Genomic DNA, 19,090 nt, shown 5'->3' with positions numbered 1-19,090 from the left:
TATCAGCCACTCAGGCAATGCAGAAAGTGCTTGCTTGTTGATGCAGCTTCCTGGATTGATATGATGGTAAATAACATATTGACATGACCTTGTTAATGGAACTCACTTTAATTGTGCTTATTTTATTAATCCAGGGAGGATGAACACCTCAACATATATTCCTAGTTAATAAGGTATGGTAAAACATGCAGTATTCCATAAGGGTTATGAATGTTTTTTTTGCAGTCCTAGCCCACATTACCTAATACATTAATTACAATGGGGTGACCCGGTGTCCCTCAGAACCTGGGTATGTAACAGTATTTGGCAACAAGGGGTTCTGTTGAGAAATTATTATTTCTTTAAACAGTTTTATACTTTATACTTTCGCTTTTCATTATTTTATACCAATAAATGAATACAACACACATAGGTCTAAGTTACTTTGTATATTGTTTTTAGATGTTGTATTTAAATGTTTTTAACAAACACAACTAATAAGGGTCGAAACGTTGATGATCTATATTGTGTCCCGCATTAGATCTGAAGCTCGACATAAAGCATCAAAATGTAACTGAAACAGCCGGGCAGATTTCCTTAAGTTGTAACCTCAATAGGAAAAACAAAAACGAACAGGCTTTCAACTAAATGCTAGATGCCTGTTGTGTCTGTCTTTTATTATTATTACTTAGTTGCGTGTAAGTATTCCACAGTCTACACCATTGATGACACATGGAATCCCCAGGTGTCATCAATGATCAGTTGGAGACTGGGAGTTGTGAGCAGCTGTTCCTGCTTGATGCTGTGTTGGCCTTATTCCTGTGAACTTAAATAAATACTTTATCTACTATGGAATTCCTGGAGTACATTTACGTAACAAAAGTGGCGACGATTTGAGGACAACATCTACGTGACCTACAGCGAAAATTACGGATTTGGAAGCAATTCATTACGGTTTTGGAAACAGGAACTTTAAAAAAAAAAAAATTGACTTCAAAGCGGAATTAATCGGATTACAAGAGTGAGTACGCTTATTAGGGATTGGGGCCAAGGCAGCGAGAAGCAACAGGTAACAGCAGTGAATTAATCAGGTAGTTTTTTTTTAAACTACTGGACATTCTTTCAACGTACCTGGCAACCGCGTGAGAAGGAGCGTGGAGGGCTGCTTGGCTCGAGGTTCGTTCGAGGAACTCCCATTCTGCGTGTCACGTCAACGCATACTTTCAACTTTCAACTCGCGTTGTGCGCAACAACGCAATACGTGCCGCCATATTGTTTTTGTGTGCAATGTTACCTAGCAACACACAGGAAGCATGGTGAGAAGCGGCATACGGGAAGGTACTGTCTATTATCTTGTTTATTTTAAATTTTGTCAGCTTGTTTCTACGGTGACAAGCACACCAGTGTTTTCTTAGTATAAACGCCCCAAGCAAATGATAATTTGTTCCAACATCTTTTAGTTTTTGGAAGTCAACTTATAGTGGGTGTGTCATTTCGACAAGCTCATTAAGTGGCGGAGCACTTTATCGGTATAATTATAATAGACAGTGGGGCAAGAATATACATAGCTGGTGATACATGTTACATGCTATTATTCGATTTCATCAATAATTTTTTTTTTGTGCAAAGCGCAAGCGAGTTTCAAGTTAAAGCAATAAAATGTGTGCTGCACAAACATTTTCATTGACTCCACCACAAGCTTTTCTGTCTTCAAAAGGCGATCCTCCAATGAAGTGGAAAGAATGGAAAGAGTATTTTTTAAATTATATAGATGTACTTGAAGATGGAGAGGATGAATTAACACAAGCAAGGAAAAAGAAAATATTACTCCACTCGCTTGGCCCTCAAGGTTTGATAGCATATAACTCAATGAACAAGAAAACACATGCTACAGATGATGTAAATGTATTTACTCATGCTTTAGAAGATCTCGATGTATATTATTCCACGTCAGTGTGCATTGCTATTGACAGGCATAAATTCTTTGGAAGGAAGCAAGAAAAACAAGAATCGGTTGAAGATTTTGTGGCGGATTTAAAGAAATTGGCTGTAACTTGTAGATTCGGCATGTTGGAGGAAGAACTTATTCGGGATCAAATTATAATGTTTGTAAACAATGAACATGTTCAAGAACGTCTCTGGGTTCATGGTGAGGCAGCGTTGGCAGACGTTGTTGCCTTAGTTAAAAAAGCAGAAATTACTAATAAATGTGCTAAAGCTATAGCTGAACCAACTAAAGACAACGAAAAATCTACAGTGAACAAAATAACATCTAAAAGTAAAAGCAAATCCCAGAAACCGTCATCTTCCTCTAAAGAAACCGATGACACTCAAACGAAATCCACAGTTTTAAGGTGTTATAGGTGTGGAAGTAAAAACCATTTGGCCAATTTTAAAAACTGTCCAGCTAGGAGGCAAAAATGTTTGCAATGTGGTGTTTTTGGTCATTTTACCAAGGCATGCAGACGTAATTTAAAGAAGAAGAAGAAAGTTAATTTAGTGAAGGAAGACTTTAATGGATCTTCGTCTTCATCTTCGTGTGATGACACACTTACCAAAAATGTTGATTGTGTATTAGGAGTGTCTGACCGTGTTAATTCATTGAATGTTAATTGTAAATCCAAACCGGTTTGTAAGATGTCCATTGGGGGTGTGGAGACACTAATTGTAGCAGATTCGGGGTCTCCATATACTATTATTGACAAGGAAAAGTGGGAAAAAGAGTTTGTTCCTAATATAGGATCCACTTTAGCTTCACCAGACATCTCCCCGGAGAGCTTTACTGGTGAAAAGATCGATTTAATAGGTTTTAGGGATCTTATTTTTGAGTTCAAAGGAAGGTCTTCGGTTGGGAAACTTTATGTGGCAGTAGAGGGTCCCCCGGTGTTAGGTTGGATTGATCAGAGGAATCTTAATATCATGTTAAATCTGAATGGGGTGGAACAAGTCATGATACTAGATCATTATGCTGACTATCGAAATGATTTTAAAGCTAAATTTCCAGAAGTCTTTAATGATAAAGTAGGCCTGTTGAATGGATATGTACATAAAATTATTTTGAAGCAAAATGCACTACCTACGGTACAAAAATCCAGACATATACCTTGGGCTGCTCGTGAAGAGGTGGACAAGGAGTTAAAACGACTGTTGGATGATAAGATCATTGAGGAGGTTGAAGCTTCAAATTGGGTTGCGCCTTTGGTCATAGTACGCAAGGCCAATGGCAAAGTCAGGCTATGCATTGACTTGAGATCACTAAACAAGAATATAGTGGTAGAAAGATTTCCGCTGCCAAAAATCAATGAGCTTATTGCACTTACGAAAGGCATGCGATGGTTTTCGGTGATTGATTTAACATCAGCATATCACCAAATTCCATTGCATGACGATAGTAAGGATTTGACAACATTCATGACTCCGCAAGGTTGCTATCGGTTTTTACGTATGCCGTTTGGCCTTGCGTCAGCGGCTGCGGTGTTTCAGAAGCTTATGTTTAAATTATTCCATGATTTACCAGGAATTCTCTTCTTTCAAGATGATATTCTCATAATGGGAGAAAATAAGTCTATACATGATGAGAGAATCTATTCAGTTCTTAGGATTTTAAAGGAGAGGGGTCTTACCGCAGAGTTATCAAAATGCAAATTTGGTGTTGATTCCTTAGATTATTTAGGTCATGAAATCTCTGCGAAGGGTATCTTACCCAAGTCTAAATTAATGAAAGCTATACAGGATGCCCCTGCTCCAACCAACAAGGATGAATTAAGATCTTTTTTAGGTCTTATAGAGTTTTACAGCAAGTTTGTAAGGAAGTTTTCAGAGAAAACTTTCAATTTGCGTCAATTGTTGAAAAATAGATCTGTGTTTGAATAGTCCCATACTTTGCAACATGACTTTACAGTTCTTAAGAATGAGTTATGTAATGCGAAAGAACTAGTAGGGTTTGATCCTCTGTTACCTTGTATTGTCACTACTGATGCTAGCCAAAAAGGACTTGGTGCGGTTCTTTCGCAAAAAGAGAAGAATGGTAAAGAAGTAGCAGTGGCATATGCATCTAGAGCCTTGTCACCGGCCGAAGAAAAGTACTCAGTCATTGAGAGAGAGGCACTGGCTGTAGTATGGGCTCTGGAACATTTTAGGTGTTTTATTTGGGGCTACCATGTGGAGGTGAGGTGTGATCATAAACCTCTGGTGAAAGTACTCTCTTTTGATGGACTGTTAGCTGCTACACCTAGGATAGCAAGAATGTCTATTCGGTTATTGGATTATATGTATTCTGTGAATTATATTCCGGGTGTTAAAAATCAGGTGGCTGATTGTTTGAGTAGACTGCCGTTACCATTAGATGTGTCTAGTGATAATTTGGATGATTTTCAAGTAGCAGGGATAGATCTTAAAAGAGAAAATGTGAGTCTTAGTCCACAAGAATGGGAAGAGAGTATGAGTAATGATGAACTCCTCACCAGTGTCAAAAGTTGTGTTGTGAATGGGTGGCCTGTCAAGAAGTTGTTAAATGAGGAAATGAAACAATTTTGGGAGATAAGGGATGAGTTGTCTCTTAAAGATTGTAACATTTTAAGAGGTGAAAGAATCATTCCACCAAAGGTATTGAGGGCCAAGGTTATTCAACTGTGTCATGAGGGACATCTTGGCATTGTAAAAACGAAAAAGTGTATCAGGGAATTGTATTGGTGGCCAGGAGTAGATGCGGAAGTTGAGAGAATAGTAAGGGACTGTTCTTTATGTAACAGTTCTGACAAATCTTTAAGAACACACTGTTCTCCTTTGTGTCCGGTTGAGTGTCCAGATATGCCTTGGGAGACTTTAGGTATAGATATCACGGGCCTGTTACAAAAGATGATTCTATGAAGTACATTCTAGTTGCAGTTGATTATTTTTCTAAGTGGCCAGAAATTAAGGTGGTTGATAGAGCTGATGCTTCTTCGGTTCTGGAGTTTCTTGATGATTTATTTCAAAGAGAAGGACTCCCTAAAGTTATTATAACTGATAACGGAGTTCAGTTTAAAAGTCATATCATTGAGCAGTTTTTAAAACGTAATGGCCTAAAATACAGAGTTACGTCAATTTATCATCCTAGTGGAAATGGTGAAGTGGAAAGGTTCAATCGAGTGATTAAAGAATCTATTCAATTAGCGAACCTTAAGAACCAAGATTGGATAGTAGGGGTTAAGAAAATGATTTGGATGTATCGTATAACGCCTACTGTCACTGGTTATAGTCCGTTCACTATTATGAAAGGGCGTGTTCCGTTCACGAAGGATAACCAGTGTTGGATGAAACACTCACGGTTATTAGAATGGTCACCTGAACATGTTAAAGGTAATGTTGAACAACACCAAAAGAAATACAAAATTTATTATGACAGTAAAAACAAAGTTAAATCAATCAATTTGGAAATTGGTGATCAGGCACGAGTCAGATTACCTTTTAAAGTAAGGAAAGGGCAAAGTAAATTCTCCAAGCCTCTTTCTGTAGTCAGTCTTGGGAAAAATTCTGTGCAATTATCTGATGGTAAAATTTGGCACACGGCCAGGATTGTAAAATGCAAAAGTACACTTGATGGGGGGAGTGGAGAAGGAACTAGTTGCATGAGGAGTTTTCATTGGTTAGATGATGAGAATATTGGGGAGGAATGTAGCCGGGGATCAGCACAGGTTGAGAAGGATCTTTCTGGTTCTAGTATGATTGAGGTTACAAGCCAAGTTGATGTTCCTTCTGTTTCTGCTGAGGTGGAGAATGATGATCTTCTAGATAGGGTTGACCCTGAATGTATTTCTGATGGTGTTGCTCTCCATTCTAATTCTTCAGAGTTAATGGTACAGGAGGAATCTTCTGTTTGTGAACCCAATTCTCAGTCTCAAGATAATGATGCTCTTGTTAATAGTTTTGGTAGGGTGGTTAAACCACCGGAATACCTAAAGGATTTTGTTATGAATTGATGATTTAATTCTTATAATATGTACTTATGTGTTTTTTTTAGGTTGTTATGAATTAGTCATTGTAGGAAGAGGATGTGTGTTATATTAGATCATTATTTTAGATAATAATTATTGTAAATGTAGTGCTTACTATTGTAGTGTTCATTATTTTAGGATATGATTATTTATTGTAAATGTAGTGTTCATTATTTTAAGTTAAAGGGAGAAGATGTGTTGTGTCTGTCTTTTATTATTATTACTTAGTTGCGTGTAAGTATTCCACAGTCTACACCATTGATGACACATGGAATCCCCAGGTGTCATCAATGATCAGTTGGAGACTGGGAGTTGTGAGCAGCTGTTCCTGCTTGATGCTGTGTTGGCCTTATTCCTGTGAACTTAAATAAATACTTTATCTACTATGGAATTCCTGGAGTACATGTACGTAACAATGCCTTTTGTTTAAATACCAGGGTTTTGGTGGCAATTTTAAAGATTAAAGATGTTTGGCAGTGAAACTCGATCTGATCTTCTGGGTACTTGAAACTTAAATATATGCTCACTAACAGAGCACCACGAACAGAATAAGTATTCAAACCTTCGAAATCCACTAACTCAGTCAACATCTATACTAACAGAGGAGCTCCCACATGAACCACTGCTGTTTAGAATCACCAATAAGACTTCACCCTATGGTGAGAGGAGGAAGATGATAACTGATAATTTTTCCAAGGAAATTTTCATCAGAGCTTGGAGAGATGGACAACAGTTAGCCTTGCATGATGGCCAAGAATCTGTAAAATTATTGACAAAGCAAAATTATATCTAAATTTAAAATTCATTAAACCAAAACTCATTTTCTTATTTTATTGAACATTTGTTAAAAACATTTGTAAGGGAGAAAAAGGTACACTAGGTCATATATCATGGTCATGGAGTAAAATTACAAATTTCTGGCCGGTGGTTTCAGATAGAAAATGCTTAGTGGGCGATCCACACAGAACCTTCACAGTCATGGCGGAGGCTCAGCAGTCGTGACAGGATTTCGTCAATGAGAATCTTCAATGCGAAGATACCGACATGACTACAGAGCCTCCGCCACAAGTGCAGATTCCCTTTCTGAATCTGACCCTGAATTATTTATACTGCACTTAGAGGATCACCTAAGCTTACACTATTTCACCTTTTGCTGTCAAGTAGAGAACTAAGTAGTGGTCATTAAAATGGATCTATAGGTTCTTCACTGTGGTTAAACAGTTTATAGTGAAGCATTGGAAGACCTGGAGCTTGCCAACAGTCAAGGTATAGATTGATGAGCTGCTGTTACTGCCAAATTATAAGTGTTTAAAACGTACATGCCTGAAAATCATAGCTAAGGCAACTTTAAATATTTTCTCTTTGTTCCTTCTACTTTCACCTGTTTCTTTCTCCTCAATCTAATTATTTCTGTCTGTCCTACTACATACAAACTTAGATAATGTATAGATCATATAATTAATAGTGCATATATTATTAATGTGTCTCCAAAGTAATACCAATAGAAAAGAGAGTGTCACTAGATTATATATATGCCTGTCTAATACTTTCTGTTCATTAATTTTATTAATAAACTTATTATGGAAAATTTAAATTATTCTGTACTTCTGCTACTCCCTGGCTAAGTTTAAATATGGAACTTGGGGAAACAGGACAGATCTGGTGTGCTGGGAGAGGAGGTTGCCCTCTCCCTAGCATTCTAGACATGCCTGAAAATAATGCATTCTGGGATGGGGTTTGTTGAACCTGGGCCTTTTTGCAGGGTCACCTCCAGATTTGTGCTTTCTGTTGCTGAACCATTTGTTGATGGCATTAGGAGTAAATGCACTTTAGCACTGTTATACATGCACTTTATCACTTCTAGCCAGTGCTAAAGTGCCTGTGCACTCTCCCACAAACTTGGCATAATTGTCTTACACCTGATTAGTACTTGTAATTTACTTGTAAGTCCCTAGTATATGGTACTACACTTACCCAAGGCCTGAATATTAAATGCTACTAGTGGATCTGCAGCACACATCATTCCACCCACTACAGTAGCCCTTTAAATCATGCTTCATGTTTGCCATTTGCACTGTAGTGCAGTTTTAAACTGCCAGTTCAACCTGGCAAAATATAACTTTTGCCAGGCCTAAACCTCACTTTTTAATACATAAGAGTCATCCCAAAGATACATGTTCTGGTAGTGAACAACTCTTAAATTCATTTTTCACTACTGTGAGAGATACCTCTCAAGTAGGATAACATCGGGGTACCTTATTACATTAAATAGTGCTAAGGTTTGATTGTTAACAGGTAGAATATCCTGTTTAGATTCAAATTACTTGCACTTTAAAATCCACTTTAAAGGTGGTTGGGATTTTAAGTCACTAGTCTGAAAATGCCACTTTAAAAAAGTTGCCATTTTCCTGCCCTAACCATTTGGTGCCTGCTGCAAGTGTTCAAGTGCACATGACTGTCTGTCTTTGTGTATTTCCTCCAGGCAGTGAGGCAAAAGAGGAATAGAGGTTGGCAGGATGGGCCATCCTGCCAGGATGGTGGGGGCTGAGCTCTTACCAAACCTACTTACATTTCAAAGGGCTGCCTCTAGCTCACACACAAAAGAACCTAGCACTAGTCGTTTGTCACCCCAGACCTCTTGGAGCCTTGGCAGGGGAAGGGTGAGAATTTTCCAGAACTAGTGGGGGTGGTATGGAGACTTCCCGCACCAGATATAAATATTGGACCGCTACAGCCACTCTTCAGTATATTTGTCACATGCGGACACTACAAAAAAAGGACTGCCTTGTTCCTTAGAGGTCTGCCCTTCTGTTACCGGAGGCCTGCCATACTGCTTGAGGTCTGCTGTGTTCCTCAAAGGACTGCCGTGCTCTTTGAGGCTTGCCTTGCTCTCTGAGAAGGAGACTGGGCCTGCTCCCTTCATCCCAGGCTAAACTGAGTGACTCCAAGGGTCAGTTGGCTGAGCTCTTGTTCTGAGCTATAGGGACACAACAAGCTTCAGAACACTCCCTGCAACTTCCCAGCTAACTTGCTACAACTCTGCAACTGGACCCACTAGTGGACCAGTTTGATCCACGCTGGCCTTTGCTAAAGTGAATCCCAAATCCCAAGAGGTGCCTTCCCAGGTCCTGGACCATTGGCTGGCATCAGAGTGCAATATTCTGTAGAAGAGGAGAAATCCTGAAGTTTTGAGTTCTTCTCAAAGACAAACAGGCCCTTTCACACTCAGGCCCTGCTGCCTGCGATGACCGGCAACCCGAACCACCAGCGAACAAGACTTTTTGCACTACAGCGAACACCAGAGAGGACCGGCAATTCAAGTCTTTGAAGAGGTATGTTTTTCAGTGAGACTAACCTGGTCCCTGTATCTGGCTCATGCTCCATCATGGTCAGCCTGAACTTATGACTTTCCCCTGGTCTAGCACGACCAGATGACCGCAAGTGATGCATTCTGCTTGTAGGCATTATACCTACGTAAAACTTTAAAATAGAACATCTCTGGTTCTATTAATTGGATTGTTCAATGTTCTGGTATCATTTTATTTATTAAAATTTTAAATATTTTTCTAAATTAGTTTGGGCTTTATCTAGTGTTGTGTTTTCTCTTTATTGCTGTATGTGTGCCTCTAAATTAAGACTGACTGATTTTTGCCAAGCTGCCAGAAGGATAAGAGCAGGTTAATTGAGTGAATTTTGTGGTGTGCCTAAGGATTGTGGTTCTCTCAACCCCTCAATCAATAACCCAATTTCTTATAAGGTTCTTTCCTCTATGGATGGCATTGTTCTGCCCCATAATCCAGAGACAATCCTATCTTTATTGCATGGGCTGGTCTGTTCATGTGGTACTTTCGAAAGTACAAAGAAATATATTGAGCAGAAAAATACCTCATGTACAATTTAATTTAGGTGAAGATTATACATATTACTCATGGAAAAACATTATGTGCCACTTCCATTCTAATTCAGTACAAGCCTTGTTCTCTAATTCAGGACAAGCCCTTTAAGGGTAATCTATAATCCATTTTTAGTCTTACTTTTACAGTGAAAGTGAAAGGCATTTCCAATTAATACAAAATTAGGTAAAATTCCCAAGCGTTTTCTTCAAGGTTCCCCACAGTACCATGTATCAAAATCATTTAGAGGTTCCCAAGCCCAAAAAACTCGACAAACACAAATCAAGAAAAGCAATACACAAATCTTCTTCAATTTAGTCTATGAATTAACCATTTCTATGCCAAATATAGATATAAAAACAGGTTTCATTCCCCATGTGGAAAGAACTAAAATATATTATTCCTGTACCCTCCTTATTTCTCCCATATACCATGATAGTATGGTGTACCTGCCCCTGTGGGTAATACTCAAGCAAGTAGGATGTAATAACTTGAAAACAAGTTGTACTTGTGAGTTTCTAAAAATTACTGTGTGGTAAAATCAACTTGGGGTAATTCCTTTAGCGCACCATGGTCCATATAACGGAAGTGCCCCTGGGGTGCAATCAGTAGAGAATTTACTTAGATTCACTGTCAATTGGATGGCAAGTAACTTTCTGAAGGTCAACCCGGATAAAACCAAGGTGCTCACTATTGTAACCCAAAACAGCCCCTGGTGTGATCTTTTCTGGCCCCCTGAACTGGGTGTGGTACCAAGCCCAGGGACAGCAGTAAAGAGCCTGGCACTAAAAATGTATTTGGATTTGTCCATGTCCTCCCAGGTCTCTGTGGTAGTAGGCACATGCACAGGTCTACTTAGGCAACTGCGGAAACTTGTGCCCCTTCTTTCTGTCTCGGCAATACAATCTATCGTGTCCGCCACAGTCATTTCCCAATTGGACTATGGCAATGCCCTCTATTTGGGCCTCCCTCGGAAGCTCCTCAGGACATTGCAAGTCGTTCAAAATGATGCAGCCAGGCTCATTTTTTCACTCCCGAGGAGAACACGAGCCACCCCTCTATTACATAAATTGCACTGGCTGCCCATTGAACATCGCGTGCAATTTAAGTGCCTTTGTATAGCCCATAAGGCCATTTATGGGGATGCTCCAAAATACATCAAAGACCGACTGGTAAAGTATGTCCCCGGCAGAGCCTTGTGCTCATCCAAGGCCTGCAAGCTAACCTCCTCTAGGTATAAACTTAAAACTAAAGGAGGTAGAGCATTCTCGGTTCTCCTTCCTCAAATTTGGAATGATCTACCAGAAACCTTGCAAGGGGAACCGGTTCTGCTATCCTTCAGAAAGCTTCTGAAGACTCACCTGTTCAAAAAGACATTGCCTTTTGTTTAATTGCCAGCTTCGCTGCTTGTGGACTTTCCCATGCGGGTAATCTGTTCTTTTCTTTTAAAGCGCTTAGAGACCAGTGGTGATTTGCGCTATATAAAATAAAAGTAACATAACATAACATACCTGGTGCACATATAACACCGGCGTTCTCTCATTTACATGGTAGAGTGAACCTATGAAACTGAGCCAGCACTACCTCAGCGGCTGTGCTTTTTATAGAAGTTGATGGAGAGGCAAAGGAGCTAGCAGGGGTTCTTACTGATTGTACACCACATATGGGGTGCCCCCTGGAAGTGGGTGCAGTCACTCAGTGTACACAACTGCCGGAGGATCTCTGTCCTCCTTTGAAAGACAGGCCGCATTGCCATGTGCAAAGGAAAGTCAGACCGGCTGCTTCAAGTGGCCGGTCCACCTTTCAATAATGGACAGCCCTGAGGGCGGGTGTGAATTCATGGTTCACTGAAGCAGCACATTACCTGTAATACGGTGCACTGACCTGGTCAGCATCCTGGCGCACCAGACAAAGGTGTGTCAAGGTGCAAACTAGGCGTGGGTACATTTTTTTTATTGTGGCAGCATAATTCACATAATTTTGTGAATTCTAGGTTGCGCTCAGTTCCCAAAATTATATCATTATGCCACTTAATGTATTGACGTGCCATTCTTGCTTTTGTTTAAATGTGTCGTCAAACCAAAATTGCATTTCCTGAAAAAATGACAGATTTGATTATCACATAATTATGCATTATTTAATGTAATTTTACCATCATTTCAAGCAATTATGCAAATGCAAATGATGTGAATTTTGCACATCCCAAGTGCAAACCAGGGCAGCGTGCTACTATAAGTAACAAAGACCCATGTGATCTTGCCTTTCAATGATTGTACAACCACATTTGATGTTAATGAGTTCAGAATGGGGAATAACACAAGGTTGTGTCCATTTCTTGAGTGTCGACCTCTGTTTTCCTGAAAAATTCATCCAAGTTCCCCTGCACATAAAGGGTTGAGCACAAAGAGCGTTTTAGCCCAATTCCAGTGTTTACTACCTTTTCATGAATCTTCATGAAGAAGGATGTGTGTTATATGCATAAGTCTGCTATTGTGCCGTTGATTACAGTACATGATTCAGAAAAGCTGTAATGCAATTAACCAGTTGCAGTAGCAGTATTGCAGTCGCTGTAATAGCATTATTAGGAATAGTAAGTAGTAGCAGTGATTGCTGTGTCAATATTAGGAAGAGCAATGTCAAAATTAATTTCCATAGAATATTCATAAAATGTCACACTGTACCTGGATCGATGGCTTCTCCATCAAACACTGTTTCATGCGTAGTCATTTCCTTAAAAAATGCAAGTAATAGGTTAATCGTCAAATAAAAATACACTTTATATATTATCCATACTTTTTGCTAGATAAATTCCAAATGATAGCAAATAAAACAATACGTGTAACTTTGTGATAACTAATGGTACCGTACAAGTGCAAGTTCATTTATAGAAATGTATTAAGATGAAACATCACGAAGTACAACAGATGCATCTGTCGTCATTAATGAATATCATTTTTAAAATTTACAATCCACTGACGTTTTTCCTGTTTTCATTTCCTATTTCATTCTCCCTTCTAGAACATTTCTTGTGACACCTGAGCCTTTTGCCACTCTACTAATAGGACACCCCCATGTCTTGTGTCAATCGTTTGCTCCACCAATGACCACTGTAGAGACATGGGGGTCATATCACGTACATAGATCTGGGTCAGAGAAAACTGAATTTGTAAACTGTGCATTACAGAAACTATGTGGCACAGATATTTGAAATTGTTTGTAGTAAAGGTTGTGTAAGATATTTGAATTTGTTGAGTAAATAGTTTTTTTATTGAAATATCACTGCCAGTAATGAAAAATGCATCGGGTTGTGCATAATGGCATTTACATCAAAAATAGTTACATTTACAACTGACAAATTAAAATGCCACCAACAGCGCTGTACCCCTGGGAAATTCAAATACCACTGACAGAAGATGGTTTAAAAGATGAGACTACTGCCTGCTGAAAATTCCATACCACTGACCCAAAACTGACATTGCATTCCAATGGTTTTGTAGAAGCACATAGTATAATAGATGTACCTTTTGATGCTGCATGAGCTCTGGGTTGTGCTTGACATGGTGAAGGGTTACCCTAAGCGAGGAGCCGAGAAGGGGATTTCATCCCATTCCTTACATTTATTTCTGCATCTTAGAACATCAAAGGTCTACAAGGTACCTACTGCTATTGAACAACCTCTTCAAATAGGCATCTGCGACACATACACTTCTGATGCAAAGTTAATCAGCTTAATTTCACTGAAACATTATTGAGTAGTATGCCAGTAAATCCTCACAATGCCGACCAGGCAGCATTTCAATTCTCTCATTTGATAGAATCATCTTTAGATACTCTGGCCCCATTACAGATAGTTAGTCAGAGAAGAAGAGTTCTATCTGCTGCCTGGTTCAAAGAGAGTCTTAGAGCTCTTAAGAAGAAATACGGAGGATTAGAGCAAAGATGACATAAAACTTGCATAGAGAGGATAAAGTCAAGTATGGGGAAGCCATCTGTGAGTACAACGTGGCTCTTTTCAAAGAGAGAAATTGCAGTTTTGACTTCTACAATAGAAACTATTCAAAATCCTGAAATAGATCTTCTTACTATGGTAAAATGTCCATCTATTACTATGGAGGCAGGGACACCATCCTTTCGGCAGGACTTCTGTAGTCAGTTAGCCTCTTTCTTTCAGAAAACAAATTGACAAATATATTTTGATTTTCCAAAAGACAATTTATTCACCAACGTGGATAGCAGTGGTCAGAGAAAAATAATGAGAGAGCTATTACCCTTGATAAATGTTTGAATCTTATGACCTCTCAAGTTAGGGATCTTCTTCTTAACATTAAATCAGGTTCTCTCTCACATCTGTGCCCAACTTTTATTTTTAATATGTCACCTGACATAATTTCTAACTATCTTACTTCCGTATTTAACTTATTATAAAAACAGGCATTTTTCCTCAAGTCTTGAAAGAGGCCACTGTTTTTCCACCGCCAACCTCAAAGACTTATAGTCCATTTTCCTTGCTGTCTTTTCAAGTAAAAATTCTAGAAAGAGCCTTAAATCAGGAAGTGGATAGAGTAAATGAGGACAATGGAGTGTTGGATATAACTCAATCAGTGTTTAGGGCAGCCACAGAGTCAGTGCTGTCCTGTGGTCTTGTTTTGAGAGATCTCACAGAAGAGTTTGACACTGTGTCTCATGAAATATTAGTCACCCATCTAGTTCAACTGGGATTTTAAGATAATGCGTTCTAGCTGATCCACTCCTTGTCTAGCAGAACTCAGACAGTAGAAGGACATTCCTTCAGTTCCAAATAACTTCTCTCCCCTGTGGGGTACCAAAGGGTTCCCTGAACCACACCCTTTTAGATTATCATAATTCCCTATATTTGGGCCTTAATCATGTAGTCTTAAGCAGGCTTGAGTGGTCCAGAATGTGGCAGCCTAACTCTTGATTGGCCATGTCATCTATTATTAACTAAAGAACTTTATAAGCTGAATTGTTTCTCCAGTTCGTAACAGGGTCATGTTTAATTCTCTGTGTCTGATTCACAAGGCGATCAATAATTCAGGTCCTAGCTTCATTGCAGAAAGATGTAGATGGTACGCTTAACAGCGTAAATAGAGATCTAGCCAGAAGAAAGATCTGATGGTTCCAAAGATTAACTGTAGCCGCTGGGGATTTGAATTATTTTCGGATCTCTCAACCAGACTTTGGCATGAATTTCCCATAGACATCAAGCACATAGAAAATCACACCAAATGCTTTCTTGAAGGGTCTTGTGCAGTTTTGCTTTCTGTTTTTAGTTCCAAGATGCCTTTGGGTAGAAGTTGCACTCTATGGACAGAGCAGTGGCCACAGTACTAGAATTGTCATTAGGAATGCCAAAGGCTACCACTATCAACCACACATGATTATTTGCTAGCACTAGGATTAGGTTTGTATGTGTATGCCAATGACACAGCTCCTACTACCTGAATAGAGATTCCAATTCCCATTCAAGGAATAAGGAATGGATGTGAAGGAACTTCCTCATGCTCAACACAGATATGACTGTGTTGATTCTAGCTGGATTGCATGCCAGTCTCTGCAAGACATAATTGAAAATGTCCCGAAGCACACCTTTTTTGTTTGTTTCTTTAATCTTTTTTCAATGCTTTCAGCGAGTCCACTTTTTCCAAATTTGCGTGCAGCACCCGTGAACGGTGCGCCGTTCCTGTCACACCGGGGCAATTATACTGAGAGGTGGTGACCCGCTGCATTAGCAGGTCACGCACGGGTTGCACAGCGTATACACATAGGTATTATCAAATTAATACTCATCCACCATAGTAATCCAAATGTTGTCTTATTTATTTCAAAAAGTTTTGACATTCTTTATCCATTTTGTTACAACTTCACGTCAAGAGATGCGTAATCCGTAACTTCTTAGTTTTTAAATTTGTTCGCCATAAGTTGGCAGGGTATGCTCAGACGTGAGTCCCTTGCTCACTTTGACACTGGATTCAAGCAAGTCTGGCTGAAGACGGCTGAAATGCCAGAAACCGGTCCTAGGAAGCTTGTTTCCGGTCCAGGGAAGGCATGGCTTGGCAGTTCGGGCTGGACTGTTCCCATGAGGCACAGAGTCAGACTGATTTGCATATGGCCATGTCTGAACTGGGGTGGCAGAGTGGGCTAAAGAACGGTGATGGATCAAACCCAGATCTGTTGACTGGGTGTGAGTGTTTGATTGGTTCTGATGCTCCGTCCATCACCACCCCCTTTTGTACCGCTTTGTTCGCCATAAGTTGGCAGGGTATGCTCAGACGTGAGTCCCTTGCTCACTTTGACACTGGATTCAAGCAAGCCTGGCTGAAGACGGCTGAAATGCCAGAAACCGGTCCTAGGAAGCTTGTTTCCGGTCCAGCGAAGGCATGGCTTGGCAGTTCGGACTGGACTGTTCCCATGAGGCACAGAGTCAGACTGATTTGCATATGGCCATGTCTGAACTGGGGTGGCAGAGTAGGCTAAAGAACGGTGATGGATCAAACCCAGATCTGTTGACTGGGTGTGAGTGTTTGATTGGTTCTGATGCTCCGTCCATCACCACCCCCTTTTGTACCCATGCTACACAGAGCATTGAACCAAATATTTTTGATTTAAACAGGGGCGTAGCTTCCATAGGTGCAGCAGGTGAAGTGACAGTGGAGCCCAGAGGCCTGAAGGGCTTTTTGCTGTATTTTATCACTTAAACAATGGCGTAGCTAGAGCTTTTTACGTCCAGAGCTATGCCTTAGTTTGCCACCCAGTGCTAGTAAGAGTGAGGGGGCCTGGCGAAAGACCACAATGAGAGGGGGATGTGGGCGACAGACGATGACAATAAGCTGGGGGCATTTAGCAACGCCGACGAGGGAAAGTAAAGAAAAAACGAAACTACGCCACTGCATTCAAACACCTGCCAGGTGGCCCCTTTCCTTACTCATACTAGGGCCCATGATGCACTGGTTACAGTACTGGGTTTTAAATAAAATAAGTAGAAAGGAGATTTACATTGCACATCTGTGCTTTGTTATGGACTGGCATTCAATACCAAGGAAACACAATAAGTTGGCAGGGTATGCCCAGACGTGGATCTCTAGCTCACTCTGCCACTGGATTCAAGCTAACCTGGCCTAACCTGGCTGATGAGGTGTGTTACCCTTAAACTGGGTCCCAGGATGCTTGTTGTCTGTCTAGGGATAACCTGGCTTGGCAGTTCAGGCTGGTCTGTTCCCATGAGGAACAGGGTAAAGTCTGATTTGCATATGGGTGGTGAAGTGAGCTAAAGAATGATAATGGATTCAACCCAGATCTAATAGTGACTGGGGGAAGAGTGTCTGAAAAGTTTTGGCGACCCGTCTGTCATCTTATTGTGTTTGCTTTGCTCGCCCTAAATTGGCAGGATATGCCCAGACATGGGTCCCTTGCTCACTCTGCCACTGGATTCATGCTGGCCTGGCTGATGAGGGGTTTTATCCCAAAACCGCTCCCAGGATGCCTATTTCCGGTGCAGGGAAGACCTGGCTTGGTAGTTCGAGCTGGACCATTCCCATGAGGAATAAGGTCGAGACTGATTTGTATATGGTTGGGTCTGAGCTGGGGTGGCGAAGTGAGCAAAAGAACAATGGATTCAACCCAGATCTAATAGTGAATGGCGGTGAGTGTCTGAATGAAAAGTTTCAGCGCTCCGTCCATTTATTTAGAAATTTATAAAGCGCTCAGCTACCCCCGACGGGGGTGTCCCGGCGCTGACAACATGAGAATGCGAAGGTCAAAGAGGATAAGCTGAAGAGGAACGATGAAGCTAAAGGCAAGAGAAGAACCAGGTCTTCAGTTTCCTTCGAAACAGAGGCTCAGATGTCACAAATCTGAGTTCCATCGGTAAAAGGTTCCACAGTCTGGAAGTGGCCACGGCAAAAGCCCTGCCCCCCATGCGTGCCAGGCGAAACCGTGGGCAGAACATAAGGCGAAGATGGTTAGATCTCAGATTCCGTGTCGCCTGAGTCAACCTAAGTCTATGCATTAAATATGCAGGACCTCGGCCATTAAGAGCTCTGAAGGCAAGAACTAGAGCTTTAAACTGAATACGATAGTTCACTGGTAACCAGTGCAGTTTGGCCAGATAAGGTGAAATCGAATAGCGGTAAGGAATGTTACAGATCAGCCTGGCAGCCGAGTTCTGTACTATCTGCAAACGATTAATGAGGTACGCTGGAGCCCCGACGTACAGACTGTTTGCGTAGTCCAGGTGAGATGTTATTAAGGCATGGACTACTGTTCTGCGGGACTCAAGAGGCAGAAAAGGGATGATCTTTTTTATCATTCTGAGTTTTCCAAAGCAGGAGGAAGAAACTTTATTAATTTGAGTTTTACAGGAAAGCTCTGTATCAAATTGAAAGCCTAAGTTACGGGCAGCCTCAACTGGCGCTGGGGGAGGATTAAGTTCAGCTGGCCACCAGATGTTGGAAGGAATGGCAGATTTCTGATTGAAAAAAAGGACCTCCGTTTTATCAGCATTCAGTTTTAAATTGTTGGTGGACATCCAGGAGGCGATGTTAACCAGGCAGTGGCGAAAATTAGCTAAAGAGCTTTCAGAGTGATCCTTGAATGAAAACATAAGCTGAGTATCATCAGCATAGAAGATCACTCTGACGCCCCAAGATTCAACCACCTTTGCCAACGGCCTAAGATACACATTAAATAGGAGGGGGCTCAGGGCAGATCCCTGGGGAACCCCCCATATTAATGGTTTCTCCGTGGAGACAAAAGAGCCAAGGGTGACCTGTTGGGATCTGCCCGTCAGAAATGATTTCACCCAGGCCAGTGGAATCCCGCCAATGCCCACTTCCAGAAGACGATTTAGAAGGATGTTATGGGAGATGGTATTGAATGCGGCGGATAGGTCGAGGAGGACCAGCATGGCCTCCTCTCCTCTATCCACACATTCGCAAATTGATTCAGTTGCTTCCAGCAGGGCTGACTCAGTGCTAAAGTTTGGTCTGAATCCTGACTGGGTGTCATGTAACAGATGGTTCATTTCCAAGTAATCGGACAATTGCTCTTGTACCGCCTTCTCTAACACTTTTGCTGGTTTCGGGAGAAGTGAGATGGGCCGATAATTACTAAAACATAATGGGTCGGCACCCGTTTTTTTCAAAATTGGTAACAATAACACATGTTTCCACGAAGATGGAAAATGGCCCGATTGCAAAGAAGAGTTCCAGATTTTTAACAGAGGAA

General features: G+C 40.8%; 1 pseudogene across 1 annotated transcript in view; it reads right to left on the bottom strand.

Moving 5' to 3' along the window:
• LOC146797602 (cadherin-related family member 3-like) overlaps positions 1-19,090 on the bottom strand; it is a 706,232-nt pseudogene that overhangs the window by 36,904 nt on the left and 650,238 nt on the right. The window contains exon 19 of the transcript XR_014969047.1: positions 12,529-12,577. The product of XR_014969047.1 is annotated as a cadherin-related family member 3-like (transcript). The remainder of the gene's footprint in view (positions 1-12,528; positions 12,578-19,090) is intronic.

Source organism: Triturus cristatus, chromosome 9, assembly GCF_964204655.1.
Source record: "Triturus cristatus chromosome 9, aTriCri1.1, whole genome shotgun sequence".
In the NCBI taxonomy this organism is placed as follows: Eukaryota; Metazoa; Chordata; class Amphibia; order Caudata; family Salamandridae; genus Triturus; species Triturus cristatus.
Note: the sequence above shows the minus strand (reverse complement) of the source record. Positions and strands in the feature narration are given on the sequence as shown.